This window comes from Ambystoma mexicanum, chromosome 6p (assembly GCF_040938575.1).
Source record: "Ambystoma mexicanum isolate Mex_15411 chromosome 6p, UKY_AmexF1_1, whole genome shotgun sequence".
NCBI classification, from domain to species: domain Eukaryota; kingdom Metazoa; phylum Chordata; class Amphibia; order Caudata; family Ambystomatidae; genus Ambystoma; species Ambystoma mexicanum.
The window spans coordinates 538261851-538285853 of NC_090935.1; positions in this window are offsets into that span (position 1 = coordinate 538261851).

A 24003-nucleotide genomic window follows, 5' to 3' on the forward strand; every position below is an offset into this window, starting at 1 on the left:
GACCTGACAGGTGGCTCGGGGCAACACCCGGGAGAAACTTGAAGATCCGGATACGGAAGTGAGGGGGGACCTCAAGAGGGGCAACCCACCCCAGAGAGACCTCAGTAGCTGCTGCACACTAGAAACAGAGACTGCGGGCCTGTAGAAAGCAGTAATCCGCTGAGGCCCACATTACAAGGTTTCTCCTGTGGCTACCAACGGCTAACAACACTGAGACTGCAGGCGAGAAGAGAGCAGTGACTGGCGCTGAGGAGTTTGGCCAGTGGAGGAAGCAGAGGCACGACCAGCTCTGCAGTGACACTTGCTGGAGGCTAGCAGACTCCCTGAGATGTTTCCTCATCTACCGGGGCTGATGCGCCACATGCTTCCCCTGTGGGACGAGTAATGGAGGCCCTTTGGTGACAAACCTTGACAATCTGCTCCTTGCGCAAGGCGATTAGGGCGTAAGTGCTCTGCTGAAATTGTGGAATACATCAGCATCCAGGATTGGCCCCGGGGTAATTTAAAGAAGTGTGCATCGTGCGCACCTGGCACCTGCCACTACTGTTTAGACACTGCTCCCTCTGGGCGACAGTAACACTGACACCAGCAAATGGCCCACCGCAGCTAGCGCGCTTCGAGTGCACCACTTCACCAAGTCCATCCACACTGGCTGTGTGGGTCCTGCTCCCTATGGGCTTCTGCAGCGAGGTGAGGGGTGATGATATGAGCGGACCACCTGACCCATAGCAGCTTAGACTCAACCCACCACTCACAGGCATTGCTTATTAGCCCCCTCAACGTACCATTGATAAATATACTGGAGTGATTGGCCCACATGGGGGGTGACATCCGGCTTTGTGACAACGAGGGGCCGGAGATCTGCACTGGTGGGCACCTGTATGTGATCTAGAATCCACTCCTCATTATAAAATGCGACAGACAACCTGGGAAGAGGTGAGACACGGCTGAGCGCGACAAACATTGGTGACAGTCGTCTGTGGGGACCCGGAAGCGACCTGTGACTCCTGCTGATGGCACCATGCCAAAAAGATGGGACAACAGGAAGAAAACTTGGGGAAATGTATAGGTATGCTACAGCCAATATCAGGGAGGCCCCTGGAGCTGCACCCACATCAGACATGGATGACTCGCAGAAGGGAGCGTCCTCTGCTCCAGGTCTCACAAGAATGATGGAAACCATGGCCAAAAGCTTCACAGCTGTACATGAGAAACTAGATGACATTACGGCCAATGTCGCCTCCATAAGAACCCAGCTCGCCAGAGAATCCGGATGGATAATTGAGGCAGAGACACGAATCTGGGCCATAGAAGACAACGTTCAGGACCTCCAAGACACTGTTGTGACACTGGTAAAAGATATGAAGACGATTAAATCCAAGTGTGATGATTTAGAGTCCCGCCCGAGAAGGAACATCATAAGGATTGTGGGGGTGCAGGAGGACACTCTCACAGGAAGCATGGAGCAAGCAATGGAGAATCTACTCTGGGACCTTCTGGGATCGCCATCCTTGTCCCCCTTTTTCACAGTCGAGCATGCACATCGCGCCCTGGGTCCATGGCCGAGGCCGGGCGACTACCCGCAGCCCATCATAGCAAAAATCCTCAGCTAGCGGGACAGAGACCACCTCCTCCGACTGGCCAGGGAAAGAAAGGAACTACACCTGGGATCCCAAATAATCAGACTCTTCCCGTATTTTTCTCTGGCGGTGCAAAATGAACGCCGACAATTCACTGGTGTAAAAAAACTGCTCCGTAGTCGCAACATCCAATATGCCATGTTGTTCCCAGCTAGACTAAAATTTCAGTTTAACGGAAAGCTCTACTTCTTCACGGTCCCAGATGAAGCGGTTAAGTTCATCGAGGCATGGATCCCGATCCCGGATGGCCCTGAGCGGTCGGCAGAAAATCCACCACAGGGTTGACACTGAACCTAATACATCATGCTGTGGCTTCCCTGCCAAACCCGTGATGATATAAAACATATGATAGCATGCCCACTTGTAACATGCCCAATCCTATTAAACTTATGAGCATATAGGTAATGCAATATCCCCCACCATATGAATGACTCTTAAAACAATATGGTAGTCAATTATACTTACATAGCGGATCTGAGCACTAGCAGCATACCCCATAGCAGAGACCAGGTAGGACACTAGTCAAGTTAACCAGAATAGAGGGAGGGCACACCCCAGTGGAATATATCACTGACGAACATGGTGCCCTGCATTGGGCGGATCATCAAATTCTTGATGTCTTCACCAAATTTTACAGTGCCCTGTACACATCGAGCCAACCGCACGATGTGCATACAATCCGTGCCCTACTGGACAAGATCCCCATGACCTCCATCAGCCCCCAAACTAGAGATAACTTTCAAAGCCCGATCACCCTGGAAGAAATAGTGGGAGTTAAAACTGAGCTTCTGAAAGGTAAAGCCCCGGGACCGGACGGACTCACTCGAGAGTTCTACCAAGGCTACCAGGGGTCTGGACCGAATCACTCCTTGAGCCCATTTCCCCCATTCCTGCGCGAAGCAACCATCACTGTCCTCCTGAAGCCTGGCAAACCATGTACCGAGTGTTGATCATACAGACCCTCATCACTTATGAAAATAGATACTAAAAAGTTTGCAAAAGCCCTGGCTAATAGGTTTTTGCCACTCATGCCTCACTTGATCCTTGACGATCAAGGAGGGTTTATCCCTGGAACGTCACCATCTCTAAATATTAGAAGACTCTTCAATGTAATGTCCAGAACCGACCAGAAGGTGGAGGCAGTGGCAGTTATACTGGACGCTCAGGAAGCCTTCGACATGGTCTCATGGCAATACATGCGGGAGGTCCTAGACAAGATGGGTATCGGAGCAGAAGCGATAAGATACATCAAATTGTTACACACATGTCCCATGGCAAGTGTCCCAGAGGTCTGCTACTTTCACATTGAGCAGAGGTACCCGACTGGGATTCCCGTTCTCCCCCATCCTTTTTGCATTGGTCATAGAACCAATGGCTGATTACATAAGGGCATGGCATGCCGGAAGGGAAAATGGCTAAAGACCACCCTGAGAGATAATATCGTTATATGCAGACAATGTGCTTTTATACATCAGAGACCCGTCGATGAATTTGGATCAAGTATTGAGCGATGTGATCCGCATAGGCACCTTCTCTGGCTTTACGATTAATTACAGTAAATTTGAAATGTTCCTGCTTCCCACTGCCACCAAGAGCCCCACATGCGAGTACCCTCTCCGCTGGTCACCCAATGGAATCAGGTATATGGGGGTTCAAGTATCCAGGACTGGGCCTACACTGTTGGCTGATAACTATATCACTGCAGAAAAGTATGTTGAATCTAAAATTGAAAGATGGCGTGCCCTCCCTGCTACTATGGCGGGTAGATTGTCACTAGTGAAAATGATCCTGTTCCCAAAACTCCTATATGTCTTCGCAAATGTCCCCATCTGGCCTGGGAAGCAGTACTTTGATAGACTGCATGGCACCTGCGCACAATTCCTCTGGCATGCCGGAGCAGTGCGCAAAAAATGGGCACATATGACTCTACCCTATGAGAGAGGTGGCTTCACTGCCCCTAACCTTAAACTATACTGGACGGCAGCGCAGGCACAATATGCCTTGTACTGGTATGCCAACTCATGGAGTCCACTGCATGTTAAATTGGAACAATTGGGGGGTGTGGTCGAATGCCAAAGAAGATGGCCGCATAGCTCTGCCTCTCTGTCCCACGCACAATAACAAAGGGCATTAATTCTATTTTATGCTGCTTCTTCCTTTTACCTTTGTTCAGCAAGGAGACCTTAATCAAGTGGGCAAGCTGCCCCTCGTACTCCGGTGCCATTCATTCCTCTTTATTAACTGAACCGGGCTCCGACGCTCCTTCACCGACAGCTGCTGCCTCGGGCATCTGCCCTCCCTGAGGAAACATCTGACGTCACACCTTCTGTGACGTGCCGACTGCGGCCTGCTCGGCTCCTCCTCCTCAACGTTGCTGCCACTGGTGCCTGCCTCCAACTGCACAAGACGCTTCAAAGAAAAGCCTTCCTCATAACGTAACGTTCCTTTATTTAATTTGTGAATCGTTATAAGGTACGGGCAGCATTTTCTATAAACGTCCTCTGAGGGCCATTTCTTTTTACAACATCTGGATTGAAAATAATATTCCTCATAGCGTTACCCCTCAATACAACATATATTCATAATAATATACCTGCCAATCCACGTGTCTCTCTACAGTTTATTCAGGATTTTGATTGAACACATGGTAGCCAGTACCTATGTATTTCTACCCAAGTTGTTGGACATATAGTAACATTCCTCTATGTATTTTTACACAAGCTGGTAGTTGTTTGGTGAAATTGTGCAACACTTTCGACCATTACCTTTTCTTCTGACTACCTTTTGGCCACTTCTGAACATACAAGAACTATTTGCTCAGACTTTATTGAATACAACTGGACTATTTTTGTGCTTCCACACTGATGTCAATGTAAACTCACACAAACTCTCATCTAACTATCAGAGTGCGGAACCTAAGTGCTTTACCACTAAGATGTCACTGGTGGTACTTCATGACTCACTTCCTTAGTTTACTCCTTATTATCCGCTGGTATTTTCATTTCCCTCCTTTATAAGGAGAAACGCAGTTTTCATAATATGGAGATAAAAATTGTAAACTATAGGAAATAATATTGCATTGTCCTGTCATTGAGAGTTATTTTTAAACTGAATACATTACTCCAGGCCTTACTGAAGACAAGGGCCTCATTACGAGTTTGGAGGTAGCCATACCTCCAACTCGGGTCTGGGTTCCCTGAATGGGGAAATACCAGGCCATTCCGATCTTGGAGGGCCCGGTATTTCCCCATTCGGGGAACCCGACCCGGACCATCCTCATTCCCATTTGAGCCCCGATAGGGCTTAAAGGGAATGGGGAGCATGCTAACAACAGGCCCGTTAATGACTGGCCCATTGTTAGCATGCTGGGCTGCTCGCCGGACCCGCTAAGGGCACCTGGTAAAACCAGGCCTCCTTAGTGGGTCCCGCGAGCAGACTTCGTAATAGGGCGGTAAGGGGTTAACCGCTCCGGCACCTTTACCGGCGCCGTTAACCCCTTACCGCCCACCTCGTAATGAGGCCCAAATTCTTAATTTTATCGGAAGTGGCACCACATTATTGCTGAACACTGCCTTTTGCATCTGTTTATAAATACCCTTCTTTGCTCTCAAGCTTCTATAAACGTATACAAGTGTCTTTATAATTGAGCATATTCCTACCTATCTAGGTTACCAACATGGCCACCAATAAAAACTCTCAAAAAAGTGTGCCTACTACAAAAGAATCCAATATAGCATCTACTAACCTCAAGAGGCCTAAAAGTGACTCACCACCCCCGCTTACCATCTCGGACCCAGCTATTGAAGCCATACTATCAGAAATCAGATCACTTAAACCCTTTATTGAGACCACTAATCTAAAATTACAACAATTAGACGGCAGATGGAAGGGCTTCGAGAATAGAATGGACGAGGTTGAAAGAAGAGTTGGTCTTTTGGAGGATGTATCCCCCAGAGTGGCACAACTCAGGAAGTCTACCAAAGATCTTCAGAAGCACAATGAAGATTTAGAAAATCGAAGTCAACGCAACAATTCCAGAATTTCAAGCCTGCCGGAGGGATCCGAAGGAATCAACACCATTTACTTCCTGCAAAAAATCCTACAAGCTCTACTTCATCTACCTCTGGAAACAGTACTAAATATTCAACGAGCTCATAGAATTGGTCAATTATCTGTCTCCACATCGCCAGATGCATCACCCAGAATACTGATCTTCTACCTTCTGGCATACACCCCACTGCAGCTCATCTTATCCACTGCTAAGCAGTGCAAAACCCTTATTCGGAATGGCAATAAGATATTTATCAGACAAGATGTTGCCAAGAGTACAGCCCAGCGTAGAAAAGTATTCCTGTCCTTTCATCCAGCTTTGAAGCAGCTCAATATTCGATATGCTTTATACCATCCATGCTCCTTTAAAATCACACATGAAGTTCGTACCGTCATGTTCGATGATCCTGCTGATTTAAGAGCTTTTATACGCTCAATCAAATCTGAAGGCATGGACACTTTCTCTCCAGCCAGTACTTCTACTTCTTTCATTACTTGACTATGCTATCCTCTCTCTTGCCCTGCTTTACTTCATGTAATGCCCTGATTATCCTTTTACTATAACCCGGTGGGACAGGTGTCATAGTTACATACTTCTTAAAATTCTGAGGTGTTCTTTTTCCTTTTGACGACTCAGCAGGCGTCACTTTTTCCTGCATTCTTTTTCTCCCGTTTTTCTCCCCTGACCCAGCCTGATCTATGCATCAGTTTTTGAGTCTAATATCTAAATTAATTGTATATGATCAGACTCCCTACTCCTTCCCTGATTCCTGATGTGTCTTCCTTATGTGTCTCGTCCTGAATATATGTGATCTTAATTACATCTTTATGGCACTAAATGTCTGCATATACTATGGTATTTGGCTATACCTGTGTCATTATTCTAATGTTTAAATGGTTTTTAAATGTGTTACATGGAACATCAAAGGCTGCAATAACCCCATCAAAAGATGCAAGATCATTTCTCACCTTAATAAATTTAACCCATCTGTAGCCTGTATACAAGAGACACATTAATCTAACAAAGAAATATGAAACTTAAATCCCTCTGGGTTAAATAAATTGTCTCTAGTCCAGCAGTCGCTAAGAAAATGGTGTTGCTATATTAATCAGTAAGAAGCTACCCTTCAAAATTCTAGATGAAGGAGCGGATGTCAATGGGAGGTGGGTATGGGTAAAGCTCTTGATTGAATCTACACACGTGTCAATTTTGAACATCTATGGTCCCACTACACCTAATCTCAACTTTTGGGTCTCCTTTAAGCAAATCATACTTCAAAATAACTTCACTACCTTAATTATGTGTGGGGATGTCCATCAGGTCGTAGACCCTTTTCTGGACAGGAAATCCAGTTGTGTGTTCAAAACAACCAGATCTCACAAGTCCTTTCTGGGATGCTTAGCTGAAACTGGCTTTATAGATACATAGAGACTATCCCACCCCACTCAACTTGATTATACTTTTCACTCCCCCCCCACATAATACACTCTCACGTCTTGATTACATTTTCTCCACCAAAACCCTTACAGGCTCCATTGTTGACTCAAAGATAGCCAATATCATTATATCGGATCATGCCCCTGTATGTACTTCCTTTACTCTTGCAGATGTGCACAAATCTTCTTCTCGCTGGAAATGTAACAACTTTCTATTACAAGATCCACAATTTATTCAATCTGTTAAATCATTTACTCAACAATTCTTTGTAGATAATGTAGACCTTGATACCTCAGTTGCGAACAATTGGGATGCATTCAAAGCTGTCCTTATAGGACATATTATGGATTACTCAGGAGAAAAAAAAGAACTTATGCAGGAAACATCTAGATGACCTTTATTCCTAGCTTACTTTAGATGAGTAACATTATTATCATGGTTCTAAGCCAACTAATCTCTGTAAGGTCATGGCATTACACTTCCAAATTATTAATGAGATAACAGTCCTAGCTGCAGGAACCATTCTCAAATACAAAACAAAAATGTACCAAACATCCAACAAAGCTGGCAAAGTGCTAGCCTCATACTTGAAAACAAAAAAACATAGTTAATTTCCCAAATCAGGGATGCCTCAGGTACCGTGCATCATCAGCCTGATGATATACTAAACTGCTTTAAAAGGTTCTATGCTGATCTACACACCCCTGAAAATTATATCCCCCAAAATAATATAGTTTAATTTTTTGATAACATTAAAAGATCTTCCTACCCTCAATTTGATGTATCCCACATAGATAATGAAATTACCCTTTCAGAGATCACCAGAGCTATTAAAGGCCTGGGCAAAGGTAAGACCCCTGGCCCAGATGGTCTCCCTACAGAATTTTTTGAAAGAATATCTCAGTCCCCGAGTCCTAAGCTTAAAAATGTATTCTCTTATTCTATATCCCAAAAATCCTCATCAGGTTCATTTTCAGAGGCCCTACTTGTACTTTTCCCCCTTTTCCCCAAACCAGACAAGGGCACCACACTCCGGCCCATTTCCCTTATCAATATTGAGAGTAACATTTTTGCGAAAATACTCGCCAATAGCATTGAATCCTCACTTCCTGCACTCATAAAACCAGATCAAGTAGGTTATGTAAAAGGACGCAACATTTCTTCCAACTCCTTGTTACTATTAGATGCCATAAATATTTCTGCCAAGGATAAAAAGGACAAGCAGGGCTACGCGGCCATCGCATTAGATGCAGAAAAAGCTTTTGACAGTGACAACTGGGACTTTATGTTTCGGTCCCTACAATGGCATGGCTGTGGAGAAAAGTTCATTTCCCTTATTAAATTACTCTATTCTTCCCCTAAATCCTCAATATATATCAATGGTTTATCTTCCTATTTCTTCCCTCTCCTCAGAGGTACGCGACAGGGCTCTCCCCTCTCACCAATTCTATATATTCTCTCATTAGAACCACTGCTAGAATTAATTAGATCCAATAAAAATATTCCTGGAATATCAGGAGGAGCATCACATATTAAAATCGCAGCTTATGCTGATGACATCCTTATCCTCATTAAAAATCCTAAACTACACCTCCCTAACATGCTCAATGCACTATTTCAATTTTGACAAGTATCTGGTTATAAATTAAACAAAGACAAATCTGAAATTATGCCTCTAACCCCCACTATCTCAAACATGGTATTGACCCCTTTGGTTTCAAATGGTGTAGTACCTCTATTAAATATTTAGGTATACATTTTGCCCCCACAATACATGATACTATAAAACGTAATACTCAAACTTTGTTAGGTAAACTTAGAGATCTTACCTCCAGATGGTCCACCCTTTATCGCTCATGGTGGGGACGGCTCGACGCAATTAAAATGATGCTTTCCCCATTTGTGTTATATTACCTACAACTCCTTTCTGTCCCTATACCTCCTTCCTTCTTTAAATCTATCTACTGTAGCCTGCCTACCTTTCCTTGGGGAACAGGGAAAAGTAAAAGAATAGCCTTAGCAAAACTGAATGCACTGCATGATATGGGTGGGGTTAAGTTTCCCGGTATTAAATTATATCATTCTGCTTTTCTTTTAAAACAATCTCGATATTGGTTTGCGTGCCCTGAAGTAATGGATACTTCCACATGGTGTACTCTAGAGAAACATCTGGTTCATCCCCTTGAAATTGCTGACCTTATCTATACATTTAATCATTCCTCCCAGACCCCATCAAAGCTTCTATTTCGGCCCTACAAGTTTATCCCTTCCTGCACATAAACAGTCCTAAAAAATGTCTCTCCCCTCTAATATGGCACAACAAGAACATTGTGAAGATCAGTAAATTGGAAATCTTGGTTGAAAAAAGGCATTAGATTTATACAACAAATCATTGACGGCCCTTCCATTCTTCCGTTTCAACAATTCAAAAATCGATTCTACATTCCCAATGCTGACCTCAACTTTTCTAATAATCTAGTCAACTCTTGTTTTTCTAATGATATTCTTACACTCAATGCTTTTAGATTACTGCAATAACCATGCACTCTGACATCAGGGCTTTCCAAATTTACTGCATGCTCACCTCATCCTATAAGATATGCTGTGTGCGTACAAAATGGGAGAATGATTTGGGTCGCACTTTTGATGACAATACATGGTCTCTCCTTTTCTCTAAAATCAAATACATATCTGCATCTGATAATATTACTCAACATTTCTTCTTCTTTATGCTCAGAGTGTTTTTTACCCCCGAAAAACTAGCAAAATCCACAATAAGCAACAATGATAAATGCTGGACTTGAAGCTCTGCTCCAGCCTCATATGAACATATGTTTTTTAACTGCTCCTTTACTTTCAGATTTTGTCAGGGTATATGGAAATACCTTAAATTTATTTTTTAGGTTGATGTTCCATTATCTTTCTTAAATATTTTCCTAGGAAGTCTCGCTATCACTACCAACCTGTCACCTGACACTGCCAAACTGTATGATCTACTCATCACCATTGCACTGAAAAGTATAACGGCGTAATTGGAAAGACTTTCGTTCCCTATCTGTCAGAGGCTGGTGGAATAATGTATGTCACACACAAAGACTGGAATTATGCACGGCTAACAATCTAAACTCTATCCCTAAGTATAATGCTAAATGGTCTTTCTTTATTTGTTATGTGGATTGTTTTAATGTAACTACAGATGGAATGGGAACCTCGACATGTATTCTAAATTATTCAGATGTTCTATGAACATTTTCACATTTAAAACTTGCCTGATACCATTTGTACTGCATTCATGAACCTCTATGTGCCACATCACCTTTATTTATCTCCTTGCACCTCCCTCCCCTTCCCTTTGTTTTTAGTCTGTACTGTATTGGTCCCCCAGTTTGTGTTCCCCCTATTTACCTGCCAATACTGCAGTATCCTTTGTTGCATATTTTTCATGGTATTCAGTTCCATATCTTCTATTCTCAATCATATTGTCTATTGGTCATGTTCTGCATATTTAGAATTGTTTTTAGGAGCCTCACAATGCCCCCTCCTCTATGTATGTTGCTGTATGCTTAATGGATTACTGCACTATTCTGTAAAATACACTATTGTTATATTATAAAACTCTAATAAAAAGTTACCAAAATAAAAAAAAAATTGGAACGAGTGGCAGCGAGCGAAATGAACCTTGGAACACTGATTCTACATCAGACCCACAGGGACGACTCCTCACTGGAACCTACGGCTGACACAGTGCGAGCGTGGAGCCGGGTGCTACAGCCACCGACCGAGCCACGCCCCTGCTATAAGTGGCTCACGATCTGGAAATTCCCACTGCTCGAACCCACACATGGTGCAGTAATGACGCAACATTGCATGGACTGGGCTACAGGGCTCTCACTGACCTATTCCCTGAGGGGAGGTTCATCACACCCCTGACAAATGATGGGCAGGACATATGGGATTGGCACTAGAAATGCTACAATATTATAGACTCTGTGCCGCTTCCGTGCCATGTGGCCCTGCTATCCCAACGAGCCCCCTGACATACCAGAAATACACTACATTTCCAACTCCAATGGAGCTCGAAGGGTAGTCTCTTCCTTGTAAAAGATGCTACTAGAGAAAATCCCAGAACAGCCATCCATAGTGCGAAATGCTTGGGCGGGTGAACTTGACCTTGAAATCTCGGACAACTTATGGAGTCTCCTTTAATTTCTGGTTCCGTTGCATGCAGTACACACTTTTGAATAGGTTATACTACAACCCCTACAGTCTCAATAGGTTCACCCGACTCTAGACTCACACTTGCCCGAGATGCCATGCCGAAGGGGCAGAACACATACATATGTTTTGGACTCACCTTTGAAACTTTTGAGGAAAGATCCTACAGGCACTCTCTGAGACTGTGGGTACTACCATTGAATCGGACCCAGTCTGAGTCATGTTTAGGGTGTGGGAAGTTATCAGGAATAAGAAAACACTAGCCTTTCTGAACGTAAGCTGTATTGTTTCTAAAAAATGTATTCTCCAGCACTAGAAGCAACCCTCTTCCCCAACTTTTGCAATGTGGTTGAATGCACTTACCTGGACTCAAACATACGAGAAGGAATATGTAAACTCACTTGCTCCTCACTCTTGCCCAAAATATTTATGGACTGAATTCCATACCTACCTTTCCAACCAAACTGATAATGAACCTTATTCATCTGAACTGTGCATAACCCTATCCGCTGTCCCAACCTGTGATATGTACACACGCAGTGACTTTGTGTAGACAAAACATGCCATGAATTTCTTCATAAACATTAGTAACCTGTCTGTATCCAAATATCTTAATTGATACTCGAACATGTATGCTGCAAGCTTTTGCCACAAAAAAAAATGAATAATGGCAAAGAGGCAGGGTGACAAGTGGGGTCTTATGTTGCAGGGGGTTGGTACGGAGGCTGCAGGTATGGGTTTTGTGCTGTGAGCTGGGCAGGCAGGAAGCCAGGTATGGGTATCTTGCCATGCCAGCTGATTCTTCTGCTCTGAGAGTCACCTCTTTACATTGTTGTAAAACTAAAGATTGGTTGAAATGTAGCCTGCTCTCAAATTACAAACTACAACACAATGAAAACTGGGCTCAAATCCACAACTTCCCATTTCACCAATTATGTTATTCTGGTGAAATAATTTTACTATGTTTGGTAAGTGGGGGAAATTAGTTGGGTTTGGGTCTCTAAGAAATCATGAACATAACTGAAAAATATGTTGCAAAAAAGTAAAATTATGTCAATAATGTCTATCATATATATAATGGGGAAAAAGTCAAACAGGACCGGGTGAAAGAAACTAGGAACAGAGCAGCAAGGAGTAGCTGAGCAAGAGGAGAAGTTAGAGGTAGTTGATTCTTTAGGATGGTAAGATTAAGGATCGAAGTAGGCAACAGGAGGCCACAGAGCGGAATGGGTGAGCGACCACAGGTGGCAGGTCAGGAAGTGATACTGGGAGTGGAGGGCTTTGAGGGTGGCAGGCAGCCAGGGACCAGGTGGTGGGTTCAGATGATTCGTGGAGGTGAGGGGAATGGGGGAGTGACCACAGGAGGCAGATCAAGGATTGATACTGGGAGTGGTGGGCCTTGGGGGTGGCAGGCAGCAGAGGTCAGGGTGGGATTAGATGGTTGAGATGGTGGATAGTTCACAGTCAGAGTGGGGACAGGCGACGCCGCAGTTGATCCTTTAGGATGGAGAGAACAAGGACCAAAGTAGGCAGCAAAGGTCAGGAGAAGGTAGGCGGTATGAGGGGTGGAGGTGGCCAGATGTCGTCAGGCAAAGGTCCAGAAAGGACGTCCGGGTTGGGAGTCCGCAACTGCCATGCGTCAGTGAGGTATAGATAGCTAGCACAATGTGGGCTAGGATCAGTGCAGAACAGTGAGGGGGGAGCTGGAGGAGTGTCATGATGCCTACCTCCAAGGAGCCAGGTCTGACCCAGCAACCCCAGAGGCAGGCATCATTCCCCCCAGGGAAGTGCCAGCGGGCCCAAGCTGGGGCCCTTTGGACACAGTCCTGGCGCCTTAGGCGCCAGGCTCACGTTGGACCCCTGTCCTGGCGCCTTAGGCGCCAGGCTCATAAAGCTAGACATGTGTTCAAGTGTTTTAATGTGCACTTACCTGATGCAGACCATGCTGCTACATCCAGGCCCTCTTAAGGCCTGAATGGAACTACTTTACCTGTGGCACCACTTTCCACCTGGGTGTGGTCGGGGAAGGATACATACCTGATCGGTGGAAGGATACATGCCTGGAACTTCTTCCAAGGCTATTTAAACCACGCCCGATCAGCAACTCACGCTTCGCGTTGTTCTGCTCCTCGCAGCTGGACGCTCACCGTGTCAGCTCCTGCATCTGGACTTCAGCCATGCCTGTCAGCATCCTGGGTCGCCTGCAAAGGGAGATAAGAGAGAATTGGAGAGAAAGAAGACCTTACCTGCTAACGCTGCATCACAGGGACATCACACCGACGATCCTGAAAGGGAAGACATAATTTTAAAAGCATTTCGCTTCGATCACTGCAGCGCTGCATTTCACTCACCTTTCCTGGGCGCCTCCATCTTCAGCAGCGATCATCCGGATCCGCACCCACTTCCCAGAGCCTAGAGAGAAAAGACAAGAAAACAAGGTGAGAGAAGAAAGGGAAATAGGAAAAGCTCAGTTTCCTTCTAAGACTTACCTGTTGGGTCATTCCCATTTCATTTCGGGTCCTGCCGCTTCCTGGCATTCCGGACCCCGGCCCCAATGGGGAAAAAAGACAAAGACATTGAATTAGCGAATGCAAAGACATTACCTGAACGCTCATCCAGAACTTACACTTCGGGTCGGCGCCATATCTCCGGAATTCCGAACCCCGGCCCCTAAGGGGAAAAAGACATAAGCATTAGCACTTGCTACAATAAGACAATGAACATTATTATTAAGCTTGAACTTTTGAACTTGCAACAAAACTCTTACAGCGCCTCATCTGAATAGTCAAGCTTATTTTGAACTCCCATCAAACCTCAATCCAGTGAAGTAACTGGGTTTCAACGCGCCCCTGCATCAGAAGCAGGATGGAGAACTCATCCTTCCAGACCCTAAGGTGAGACTTCACGGGGAAGCGCGGAAGGGTATCGAGGAGGGTTGGAAGGGAGTGGGAGGCTTGAGCATTATTCCGTCAGTAGGTAATACTCCCTTTTCATGCACAGGGGAATATTCCTGCGAGCCAGAAAAGCCAGAGTAGAGGGGCCCTTCCTGTCCATCATCAGAGTCCTGCGCTTCACCATTGAAGAAGCATCAGCACTCGAAGCCAGACCTGCGCCTCCGTGGAAATCAGGTGAGCGTGACAAGGAGGTGGACTGGTGGCAAAGGATAGAAAGCCGGATTGCACTCAGGAGCAGACGTGGAGGTCCACTGCGCCCATGCAGTTGGAGTTGCCGGTGTAAGGACGGAGGTCGGAGATAGCGGAGGATTCAGGCAGAGACAGGCATACTGCAGGAGGAGTCAGGCGGTCTGTGGTGCCCGTGTAGCTAGAGTTGCAGGCAGAGACCAGTCAAAATGCAAACACAACTGCAAGTTAACAACAAACAATACTGTGCAAGCCTCACGGCACATATGGCAAACCTTATTATGGTTGTCTTCTCCCCGCGCAATGTTCATATTCTGTCAGAGAACAAAACCATGTGATGTCATCAGTGATGTCATCAATGACATTTATGATGTTATCTTTGATGTCCTGGGTGTTAGTCCTAGCAGTGCACGGTGATGACATCATGAGTTATGGTTGCTTAGTTTACCATAACTGGTCAATTTATGGGGTGTTTTAGTTTTACTTACAACCATAACGGTCTTTTAACAATATAAATATAGAGATAAGCTAGTATCCAGCTTTCTGGCACCTATCAACAAAAGTCCTTCTCTCACCAATTGTCCTGACGGTCTCCCCCACAGGCTTTGCCAAATGTTCTAAATGTAAAGCCTGTGCTCATGCCATTGTGTGCACATCTTTTGAACATCCAGTCACTAAATGCAACCAGATTATCAAGCATTCCATAAACTGTGAGACTGCTTTTGTAGTTTATGTTCTCTCATATCCCTACATGAAGTGGTATGTCGGGAGTACCACATGTAAGCTCAAACTGAGGATCCTGCAGCACCTTAGGGCAATTAAAAACTCAGATCCCGTATACCCTATGGCTAAAGACTTCATGCAGGAACATGAGAATTACCTGACTTTGCTTAAATTCTTTGCAGTGGCACACATTCCTATTCACCCAACGGGTGGTGATCGTGTTTTAAAGCTCAGACAATTGGAGACAAGATATATTTTGGACTTCGATACTAAGTTCCCTAATGGTCACAATCTTGATGAGAAGCTATATACGTTTTTGGGTACTTGAGGTTCATTTTTGTATTTAGATGGGCCTGCCTTCCTTTCTTGATATTTGGATTTTTCTGTTTTTTCAGATTTGTCCTTTCCCCGCTCATCTCTGACTCATTGGTTTCATTGGTTGCACTGTCATTTCCTTGGTCTGTATGTAGTATTATTTTACCACCTTATTTTTAATGGTGGTTTTATTATTTCATTTTGTTTGAGACCGGCTCTGGTCTCATTCCCTAGCTGCTGCAGTCACGATTTTGTAGGAAACTAGCTTTATTTTAAACAATTTTCTGTAGTCCTTGATTTCCAAAATATCGATGTATTACTATTATATTTCTTTTTGCTGTGATCCCTTGGTCGAATTTCATTGACAGTGTACATTTTCACACGCACAATCTCTCAAATTTTGGTTTGTACCCTCAAAACGGTTATTTTTTCTTTAGTTGTTCTGTTAGGCTGATTTCTATTGTGTATTATCTAATGATCATGTATATATTGTATGGGTACAGCTGTATTTTGCCAACTTTGCACATGTAGCTATTGCTATTTCGGCTTTGCTTATTTGCACATGTTTGTTGCTGCTAGGTACTCCATTGATAGCGATGCATTGTGGAATTCTGCCCATGTTTATGTCATTATTGTGGTTTTGCTTATTTGCACAAGCTCAGGCTGCTATTTTTGGCTGCCAGTGTGGTTTTGCTTATTTGCACAAGCTTATGTTGCTAATTTTGACCTGCATTTGCACTTTATTTTTTTCCATCCATGTTCCAAGTATGACATACCATTTGGCTTATTTGCACATGTATTCTTGCCATGATTGCTACTGCTAGCATTGTTTTTTGCAATTTTGCACATGTTTATGCTGCTATTGTAGTTTTGCATATTTGCATCAGTCCCTGCTGCTAATTTTGGCTGCTATTGTGGTTTTGCCTATTTGCACCAGCTCATGTTGCTATTGTTTGGCTTGCACTAGCACTTTATCGCTTTCATCTTTATTCTCAGCCTGAGATATCATCCGGTTTTTAACTTTTGTATACATGAATTTATTGTTTTTAGCCTGACACAGACTTGACATACTATGGTCTTACCAATATTAATGTATTTTATTTTATTTCTTGTGGTACCCTCATTTAAATTGTTAGTGCACTACGTGCTTATCCTGTGTGTACCTTCTCAATCTGACCTGGAATCCATAGTGGAAGTTGCGGTGCATTCGGTATGGTTCATGTGGCCTAGACTTTTGGCCTGGTTGCCCCTCTAATTTTGATTCCAGTACTGTTCATGTTTTGAGTGCACTTTGCACTCCATTTATTGGAATACTTCTCCAATAATTGTTTTTCTTGGCTGGCCTATTCTGTTTTGCTCCTCTGGTGTCATTGTAGGTAATTTTGTTCTCTCCGTTCCAACATGGCTGCCACTTATTCCATGCCTCCATGCACCCTTACTTCCACTAACATAGTAAAAGGACTACATGTTTGTATATCTATGCTTTTGTCCTTCTTTCCTTTACGTGCTTTACGTGACCAAGCGCTCAGTTGAGCGTGAAACGCGTTGTAAGCAGGTCGTGCTCACGAGCGTCCTGCCTTTGTTTCTGCTGCTTCCCCAGCCGTGTTTTTACACAACTTTTGTGTTCATTTCATGAAAACTTTTTTACGACCTTTCTCGTGTGAGCTGCGCCTAATTTTTGTGGATTTTGCCATCGGATCCGCGGAGAGTGCGGTCCCCCTTCTCTCCTCTTGTCTTCACAATATATATATATATATATATATATATATATATATATATATATATATATATATATATATATATATATATATATATATATATTTAAATTCAATGAAAAAATGTTGTTAAAAGGACGTTAGGGTTAGGTTGCACTAATAAAAAGCTATTATATGCAGTAAAAAAAGTTGTTAAAAGGACGTTATGGTTACGAGTAAAATCGAAAAACCCCTGAAATTCATCAGTTATGGTAAGCTAAGCAACCATAACTCGTGCCACCACCGTGCACTGCTAAGACTAACATCCAGGACATCACAGATGAAATATCATTGATGACATCACTGATGACATCACATATGCATTTACTTTTCATATGAGGGGTTGTGAATGAAATGTTGGCAAAAAAGTATCAGGGATTATCGGGAGATGTTTAATAATAAACTACATACTTCTACGTACGTTTTTATTGGTGCAAGTGAACCATAATGTCCTTTTAACAAAGTTTTTCATTGAATTTCATAGGTTTTTATCAGTCCAACTTGCCATAAAATCCCTTTAACAACGTTTTTTAGTGAATTTCATGTGTTTTTACCAGTGCATGCTATTTTCCTACAACTTACTAATTTTACACTTACCAAATATAACAATATTTGTGTCCAATTTACAAAGTATCACCTTAAATCTATTTCAACTAGTTTTGCATCCGTAGACGTCTACGGAAATCTGACTTCATTGTGGACCATCCGGACACTGCCACATGACCATACGCTGGCATGCGGCATGATGACGTGTCCGAGAACCCGTCCGCACTTCACAATAAGATCCGTCTTTCGCGGACAGTTCGGAGATGCATTTTCTACTGATCTAGGAACTCTCAACTTCAAAATTTCCCTTGCACCTCTCCTACACCTTTTCGTACTCATTATCCACTACCAATCTAGTACACAGTGCATACTTGGAAGAATTTGATCAAACCTGCTATTTATCTTAAAAATGGCATCAGTTATTGCCATCCCTCCTCCCCAAGAGCCACCACCACCAACAGCTGGAGGGCCTTTCACAACAAAAAAAGCACAAAGACAATGAGGAGGACCAAGAAGATGAGGTAGAGGAAGTGCCTACTTCTAGCACCAAGATCAAATCATGGGCTGCCAGTTCTTTGCTACTGTTGGGAGTGTACCAAAGGCTAAAGCTACCAAAGTGAAAAGCACTGAGTGAAATTTTGTACTCAGTCGCAGACTACTTGGACAGTACTCCTACGGGACCACCTCCATGCACCGCCACACCAAATACAATCACTGCAATGCTCTCAGAAAGGTTGTTCCTTTCTCATCAAGTAGTAAGCTGTAACCACACAGCCTGATGTCTGCAGGCATTGGTGCATTATGAATAAATAAATAAATAAGGAGGGCTACAGACCATTATCGTCCATTGCAGACCCTGAAATGGGGGATAAAGGCCATTAGCACCACTGGTTCCCAAAGCGGGAACCCAGGGTGCTAAAACATAGATTTTTCTTCCTGTAAGAAGGAAGGAAAATCCTTTTCCAAACAGCCAACATGGAAAGAGAAGGCAGTGCTCCGTACACAGCCCCTCTTCCCTTGCCATAACAGCCTGCAAAACCCTATGAACATATTACCACAAGCACTTTTATTCCCTTTCAAACCTATCCTACCTTTGAATAACTTTACCACATAGCCGGTCCCAGCTAGACATAGCCACTTTAACACCATTTTTCGTCCATAGCGGTCATGGTCAGTAGCCAGATTGTCTGCATCATGACTTTATGCCATGACCCACACAATCTGGCTACTGCCCACGGCCACAGGCTATACCTCAGTCACCAAAAGTATATGACTATTTTTTGTACCTACATTATTACACTTGTAAAAAAATAAAACATGGGCACATTTGTAAAACATTTGTAAAACCATGCTTTAATGTCCTTGCCAATGCTTCTCACGAGTTTGCTCGAAATCCGCCCATGTTTTATTTTTTTAAAAGTGTCAAAATGTATGTACATACAATAGTCATATAACTTAGCCCCCACTTGACAAAATCAATTCAATCTTTACACAAACATTGAAGGTTGGGTCTATAATCTTTCTCAAAACATTTGTCCACATTTGTCAAATAGCAACAAAGTTATAAGCCATCTAAAAATGTTAAGACCCCCCTCTAATTTTGCCCCCTCTTGAGAAAATCCCACCAAACTTTAGAAAACTATTTATATCTAGATCCAAAATCGTTTTGCCAAATGTTGTGCAGATTCATCAAATGACACCAAATTTATATGCCTTTACAATATTTTGGGACCCCCCTCTAATTTTGCCCCCTCTTGAAAGAATCCCACTTTGCAAAACCATTCAGGATTAGTTCTAGAATAATATTGCAAAATTACATGCAGTTTCATTAGATGGTGCAAAAGTTATAAGCCATCCAAAAACTGCTTTCCCCAACCCTGTAATGCAGAAATAGGTACAGATGTCCTGGGACATCTGAAGTTTCCGTAAACACCATAGCACTGCCCCAGGACATCTGGAGTGTTTGAGGACTTTTGGGGGGTGAAACAACCCGTTTTTGGCTTCTTATGGCCATATCCAATCCAATCCTCATCCCCCCCACATCCCCAGAGATTGTTTGTTGAGTTTGACAAGTGAAATGCTGCTTTTTTAAAAATGTTTTCACCGCACTGTCCGCAGACCCCAAAAAAGTCAGCGAATCCAAGATGGCGGGCGCTTCAGGAAAACCGGCGCATTTCACGTTTTTCCCACCAGCCAATCAGCGGGAGCGTCCCGAAGCCTGTGGACCATACAAAAGTCTATCATTAATAACTTTTCGAAGCCCACATTGGTATAGGGATTGGCGGGAAAGCCCAGAGCCCATGGCTAAGTCTAGAAATCAAAAGAGTGGGGAGAGACAAAGGGAGGCAGGCCTGCAGGTACTGCAGATAAAGAGGGGTGGTGCAAACAACCTCCCGGAAATTGGTATTTACCAGTGGAGACAGCTTAAAGACAAACCAGAGAGGTGGTATACAAGGGAAGACAGGAGCAAGCAAGGATTGATAGAGTTTGCTGAATTTAAAGATGAAGTAAGACAATATGGACCAAAGGAACCGCTTCAGGGTGCCTCAGCAATAACATTGACACTTAACTATCAAATGGGCAAAATCAATCTGCATCACTGTGTTAGCAGAAAGCAGAAATTAGAACACAGATATAAACCGCAATGCTTTGAGTGTTGTGGTAGGTAATGCAATGAAGGTGGGAAGCCACTCACGCAAATTTAGTAATGCAGGAACTCTTTTCTTGTCAATCAAGTCCTCCCCCATGTCTGGAAGTAAATCATGTAGGTATTACTTTCACACTAATTTGTTTGTAGCCTGGACAAGGCATTAGTGAAATCTTGACAGTGCCTACAATAATCAACAAAAGAAACAAAATCACAATGACATGTAACCCCCAAGGGAATAAGGCAATTCCCAAAACATGGACGGCCTGCAGGCATAATATTAACGACATCTGGCGTAGGCCAAGGATGTGTGGTAATGCCAGACCACGACAATCTTCTTATTGCGTGGCAAGGAAAGCCATAGCTGAATAACACGGCAGCGGAGAAAAAAACACAAGACAACCCTGTCAGCTGCAACCATGGAAAGGACAGACCACAGGAATGCCATCTGTGATGTCATCTTTGATGTCCTAGGTGTTAGTCTTAGCAGTGCACAGTGGTGGCGCGAGTTATGGTTGTTTAGCTTACCATAACTGGCAAATTTCTTTTTTTTTGTTTTACTTGAAACTATAATGCCCCTTTAACAAAGTTTTTTCTTTGAATTTCATAGGTTTTTTTTAGTCCAACTTAACCATAACGTCCCTTTAACAAAGTTTTTTCATTGAATTTCATAGGTTTTTTTTAGTCCAACTTAACCATAACGTCCCTTTAACAAAGTTTTTTCATTGAATTTCATAGGTTTTTATTAGTGCAACTTAACCATAACGCCCCTTTAACAAAGTTTTTTCAGTGAATTTAATGGGTTTTTACCAATGCATGCTATTTTCCTACAACATACTGATATCATACTTACCCAATATAGCAATATGTGTGTCCCATTTACAAAGTGTCACCTAAAAACTCTGCCATTTCCCACCTTCTGGAATCATTTTTAACACTTCTATACACCTTTTGCAACTATTTCAACTAGTTTTGTATCCGTAGACATCTACTAACACCTGACTTAATAGCAGACCCTCCGGACAGTGCCACATGACCAAACGCTGGCACGCTTCATGATGACTTGTCCGAGAACCTGTCCCCACTTCATGATAAGATCTCTGCTTCACGGACAGTTCGGAACTGCATTTTCTACTGATCTAGGAACGTTCAACTTCAAAAATTTCCCTTGCACAGCTCCAACACCTATTCCCACTCATTATCCATTAACAATCTAGTACACAGTAGATACTTTTAGAAAAAAACTACTATTTATCTTAAAATGGCATCAGCTAATGCCATCCCTCCTCCCCAAGAGCCACCACCACGGCTGTAATCAAGGAGCATGAGAAACACTGCCCCATACCATAGAAATAACACATGTACAACATTTTCCCTTGTCCACCTACCCCTCCATATTAGTGTCTGATTCCTCTTCCTTCATTTCCCTCCCCACCTTTCGTTCTTAGCTCTCCTGCCAGAAAAATACGTCCAAAAACAACACAAGAAATGTTCCTTTAGGAACCACCTTTCACAGTTAAAAAATAGAACTAAAAAAAACATATAGGCTCCATCTACTTTATATTTCTCAGTAAAGTACATAGACTCAATAAGATTTTCCAACATTTCCATTTGCATTTTGTGTTATGGTAATGGGAATATTGTGGCGTTCATCCTCCGTTCCAGGGACTGGAACGGTGGATACCGGCCCAGCAGCCCAAGTTATCAGCCCAAGCGAAGTGAGGGTGGATAACGAGGTCTTTGGACCATTATCCCCCCATTCCAGCCCCTAAAATGGGGGATGAAGGCCATTAGCAGCCTAGGTTACCTAAAGCAGGGACCCGGCGTGCTAAAAAAGAGGATTTTTCTTCCTCTCCTTTTCCAAGATGGCCACCATGGAAAGGGAAGGCGGGGGTTCCATACAGGGCCCCTCTTCGCTTTCCATGGTAGCCTGCAGAAGGCAAAAAGAGAACCCTATCACCATATTACCACAAGCACATTTTTCTTCCCTTTCAAATCTATCCTAATTTCGAATAACTTTACCACAGAGCCAGTCCCAGGTGGAAATGGCCACTTTAATCCTATGTTTTGTCCCTTGTGGTCATGGCCAGTAGCCAGATTGTCTGGATTGTGACCTTATTCCATGACCCAGACAAGCTGGCCACTGCTCATGGACACAGGCTACCGCTCAGTCACTAAAGGTATACTGCTATTTTTTGTAGCTACATTATGGGGCTGATTCATGGAATTATTTGTGCTGTTCCCCTGACCATGACCGACAGGCAGCCCACACCACAGGGCACCATCCAACACCCCTGGCCATGCCCCGCAGGCAGCCCACAACACAGGGGACCACTAAACACCCCTGGCCATGCCTCGCAGGCAGCCCATCCATAATCACCATGACCCGTAGGCAGCCCACGCCACAGGGGACCACCCAACACCCCTGGGCATGCTCCGCAGGTAGCCCATCACCACAGGGGACCACCCAACACCCCTGGTCATGCCGCATAGGCAGCCCACATGGCACCATGCACATGCAAGCCCCAGCTCATGTTCCCCCACCAGTGATGGGCACCTGTCAGCAGGCTCCGACTCATGTCCCCCCCACCAATGATGGGCACCTGCCAGCAGGCCCCAACTCATGTCCCCCCACCAGTGATGGGCACCCAAGCCCCAACTCATGTCCCCCCACCAGTGACGGGCACCTGACAGCAGGCCCTAACTCATGTCCCCCCCACCAGTGACGGGAACCTGCAGCAGGCCCGACTCATGTCCACATAACTAACACATTGTCACAACATACATGCATGTAGCAAATGTCTACCCAAATGCCACCCCACACTGCCCCCCCACAGTGCAACTCTACACCCATCCATTGTCCCCACTTCCCAGTACAGGCCCCATGGCATGTCATTCACGGAAGCACACATGCATGCACCCAAAGACATGCCCAACAAGGCCACACAGTAGCGACACATGACTGAGGCAATGACGGCTGACACATGCACCAAACTAATGAGAGCATGCAACACAAATATGTGAACTGATGAAAACATATTAAAAATGAAATCAACCACACAAAAAGCAACCATGCCAAGGAAAAATAAATGAATGTGAACATAAATGAAATGCAACATCCATAAAAACGGTGATCCCAAGTCAAAGCAAATCCTCAAAGTGGCCCATGTCCACAAACAAAAAATCGGAATACAAAGGGTAAATGAAAAAAACATTCCATAATGGGTGTGAAAAACATAAAAGAAAAAAATCCTCAGTTACCGTACTATTTACAATGAAAGTTCTTATTTATTTATTTATTTATTTACATTTATATAGCGCACAAGCAGCCCAGGGGCATTGAGGCGCTGTTACTTGCAATGAACTTAGTTACATGGTACAGGTAAAATAGCGGATGTTGACACATTGTCAATGTTGCAGGATGACGTACTGTTGTTACAAGTATTGCTTTTGAACATATGATACGATATACATGGGATAATCATGCTGGAATGTCTAGCCTTAAGTGAACAGGGTAGTCTTCAGCATTTTGCGG